Raw genomic sequence first — 4431 nt, 5'->3', positions numbered from 1 at the left:
CCACCCAGATGAATATATGATTACAAATTTTGATTCGTGCAATAAAGGAAAATTTGTCTAAGAGAGAAATTAATGGGGTTAGAGGCTAATTTAGATGGGAAGAGGGATCAGGGAAAGGGTTTTGAGGGCTGTGGGGAGAAGTATAGCCCAGAGGAGAAGCTGGCACAGGATCGGGGGCAGGGGATTAGGACCATGCCAGGAAGAGGGGAAAATATCTTCAAAAGACCCTGAGGAAAAAAGGGACTTAGTGTATTTGAAAAACAGAAGGAAGGCCAGTGTGGTTAGAATCCAGTGACAGGGAAGAGAGGTGTGAAATGCAGCTGGAAATGTGGACAGGAGACAGATCTCAGGACTTTGCAGGTCACACTAAGGTTTTTGGATTTTATTCCAAATATATTAGGAAAGCATTAGAGGATTTTAGGAAGAAAAATGACATGATTATCAGATACTAAGCCAATGAGGAAGTTAGGAGAGTGGTTTCTTATTTTCCTTCCATGTGTAACATTTTCCCATACATTATACTGCTATTTTTATCATTCTTTGTATAATCACTTTTTAAAACATTTTTCCTTCTCCTATCCAGATTCATGCAGTAGTATTTGCATTCTTCTGAATTGGGCTTATTAAAATTCATCATTGGTTTATTTTTATTCTTTCTTAGGTCCCTGTTTTTTCATTTGCCTATGCTCTAAAAGATGCAGAAAAACAGAGTGATTCATTCAAGAAAAAGAAATGGTTCTTTAATGTACCACAATTTAAGACCAATGCCCAGTCTTCCTTCTTATACAACTATTATCAGCCTTGTTTTGTGATTTCATAGGGCTGCTACAAACTACAAACTTCTAGATTCATCACCGGCCTCACAGCCCCAAAGAGAGATGAAAAAGAGGGGCGCAGTGGGATTCTTGCAGCTCTAGCCCTGCTGTTGTTCCCGCATCCCAATTTGGATCTTGGCCCTTCATTCCTGGTGGTGACATACTCTGGCCTGATGATTTCTGTGGCCTCGTTAGACTTCTGTCCCCAGGCTTTCTCTATAGGCCTAGGCAGGAGAGTCAATGCTGGCCTAAGGATCTCTGCTTCAAGCCTTGAGATTTTGGGGATATGTTTTTTATATTTTTAATATCTTTATATTTATATCCAGTCATCGTGAGTCTAGGAAAATAAGGAAAATTTTACTGAGAGAGCAATTAAAAGGGATAGAGGAATCAATTCAGATTGAAAGAAGGATCAGGGAAAGCCTTTTGAGGACTGAGGACCCCCTTCAGGGGGCTGGAAAGAAGTATTGCTCACTTCCTTGTACCAGCACGGTGCTAGGTACTGGGATTCAAGAATAATTTGCCTGAGAGCATCAGGGAAGGATTCACATAAAGATATCTCTTTAGCTGAGACTTGAGGCATGAACAGAGGTAACCAGGTGAGTACGACATGGAAGGAGATTTCAGGGTGGAAGAATAGCGTGGGTACAAGTGTGTAGATGAGAAAGCACAGCCTGTTGTGGAACTGTGATGTGTGAGCATCGGCGTGGAAGGTTCAAGAAACAGAGCATCAAGATGTGAGACTGGAGAGCTGAACAGCACCTTGATATGGAAGGCCTTGCATCCTGTAGGTGATGGAGAGCAATTAAAAGATTTTAAGCAGGAGAATGAAATGAGAAAATCTGCATATCAGAATGAACTTTCTGAAAGTAATGTGGAAGAAAGACTTGAGGGTGTGAGCCTAGAAGCAAGGAGGGCAGTTTTTGAAGTAGTCTACAGAAGGGTTGGTGAAAAACTGAACTTGAGTTATGGTGGTAAGATTCAAGTTATTGAGGACAGCAAAATGGACACACCTTGGGGAATAATTAGATACGGAGTGTGAATGACAGTCAGGGGTCAAGGATACATCCTCAGTTGGCAGTTGGTGCCATCGAATGATGCTAATCACCATGTTAAGCAATAAAGGGAGAAGAGCAAGTTTGGTAGGAAAGATGATGAGTTCATTTTCAGACATGCTGAGTCAACTAATTTGAATGTTGAGTCAACTAAAGTTGACTTTAGTCCTAACCCACTTCTATTTCACTGTGGTTTGTTGTTGTTTGTTTGTTTTTACTGGATGTAAAGGCTAAGAGTAAAAGAGACTAGTAAAAAAGAAAGAGATCAGTAAATAAAGACCTAGGATATAAAAGCAAGCAATCACACTGCTATGATACTCATGGCTGGCCATTCATTTCACAAATATTCACAGAACACATACAATCTATAGAAATTCTATAGAAATTACATAGGTCACTAAGCTATATATATGAAGCATAAGCTTAAAATATAATAGAAATAGAAGCTAGCATTCAGTTAGGTATCATACAGGGCTACAAAGTGCCAAAAACAAAATGCACAAGTGGCAAATACCCTTATAATTGACTACTTATGAAATCTAGTAGTCATAATATTATTTAAGTGATTAAACATTTCATCACTCATAGTGGGACATCCTATAATGTTGTTTCCTGTTGTGACACAATATGAAATAAATAGCAACATCTAAAAAGCATTCTTGCCAAAAAAAATTAACTTGAATTTAATCAAGCCTTTATGCCTAACTTCCAAATTATAAAATAATGAAGGAAGTTTAGAAATAAGTCCAGCAGCAGCAAAAAGAAAAAAAAATCAGAAAAAATCTAGAATGTGGAAAATTCTAGAAGACAACTTTTGGATCTCAAAAAGCCAATGTCATAGAGGGAAAAAAAAAAGTCCTGGAAGTGTTCTAGATTAAGAGAAGCTAAAAAAGACATAATAATCAAATGCAATGATTTAACTTTGCATTACTTTGAAGAAATCCTATAAAAAGTATTTTGGAGACAAGGCAATGTTAATATGGACTGGAGTATTATATGATATTAGGGAGTTATTATTAGTTTTCTTAAGTGATAATGGTGTTGAGGTTGATAGAATACTTATTGTTAGGAGAAGTTTGTCGAAGAATTTAAAGGCTGTGGTATTCAGAATCAAGAAAACAGAACCTGCGACCCCAGTGAGAGTCCACCCCGTGAGCATAAACCCCTACCCCTGGCCACCCCAGCACTTTAGCTGCTACGCCTCAGTCTACACCATCACCAGTTCACTGAATGACCACCCCGCTGTGTTCCTTGTAGACAACGGCTACAGCAGGTGCTAAGACCTGCTTCACAGGTGATGATGCCCCCCCAAGCTGTCTTCCCCTACATCATGGGGTGCCCCAGGGCGTGATGGTGGACATGGGCCAAAAGGACTCCTACATGGGCGATGAGGCCCAGAGCAAGAGGGGCACCTTGACCCTGAAGTACCCCATCGAGCATGGTATCTTCACCCACTGGGACGACATGGAGAAGATCTGGCACCACACTTTCCACAATGAGCTACATGTGGCCCCCGAGGAGCACCCCATGCTACTGACCGAGGTCCCCCTGAACCCTAGAGCCAACCGTGAGAGGAGACCCAGATCATGTTGGAGACCTTCAACACCCCAGTCACGTATATGTGGCCATCCAGACCGTGCTATTCTTGCACGCGTCTGGCTGTACCCCAGCATCCTGGTGGACTCCAGTGACTGGGTCCCCTATACCCATACCACCCCCATCTACAAGGGCTACGGCCTCCCCTAGACTTCTCGCCCTGGACTTCGAGCAGGACATGGCCACCGCGGCCTCCAGCTCCTCCCTGGAGAAGAGCGATGTAGGAGCGGCTAGACCCGCTGGTCATCACCACTGGCAACGAGACGGTCCGCTGCCCCAAGGCGCTCTTCCAACCTTCTTTCCTGGACATGCAGTCCTGTGGCATGCACGAAATTATTTTCAACTCCATCAAGAAACGTGACGGCAACATCCTCAAGGACCTCTACGCCGAAAGGGTGCAGTCTGGTGGCACCACCATGTACTCTGACGTCGCTGATGGAATGCAGATCCCCGCCCTGGCAACCTGCGCAATGAAGCTCGAAATCATGGCACCGCCTGAGCGCAAGCACTCCACGTGGATCGGTGGCTCCATCCTGGCCCCTACTGCCCACCTTCCAGTAGACATGGGTCAGGAAGCAGGATTATGCCGAGTCCGGCCCCTCCATCGGCCACCGCAGAGGCAGTTAGGCGGACTGTTGTTAGTTTTGTGCCTTACACCCTTTCTTGACAAAACCTAACTTGCGAAGAAAACAAGACGAAACTGGCATGGCTTTATTTGCCTTGGTTTTGTTTATGTTGTGTGTTTTGTCCTTTGGTTTTTTAGTGTTGGGGGTGGGGGTGGAGCTTGACTCAGGATTTTAAAACTGAAACAGTGAAGGGGACAGCAGTTGGTGGGAGCGAGCATCCCCCAAGTTCTACAATGTGGCTGGGGACTTTGAATGTATGCTGTTCTTTTTTTTAATAGTCATTCCAAATATCGTGGGATGCGTTGTTACAGGAAGTCCCCGTGCCTTCCCCCAAAGACA

The 4431-nt window shown here is 43.5% G+C and overlaps 1 pseudogene; it reads left to right on the top strand.

Moving 5' to 3' along the window:
* The first annotated feature begins 2935 nt into the window (after positions 1-2935).
* Positions 2936-4207, top strand: LOC106984651 (actin, cytoplasmic 2-like; annotated as a pseudogene).
* The last annotated feature ends 224 nt before the right edge of the window (positions 4208-4431 follow it).

This window comes from Acinonyx jubatus, chromosome C1, assembly GCF_027475565.1.
Source record: "Acinonyx jubatus isolate Ajub_Pintada_27869175 chromosome C1, VMU_Ajub_asm_v1.0, whole genome shotgun sequence".
NCBI lineage: Eukaryota > Metazoa > Chordata > Mammalia > Carnivora > Felidae > Acinonyx > Acinonyx jubatus.
This window is presented reverse-complemented; position numbering and strand designations above follow the sequence as displayed.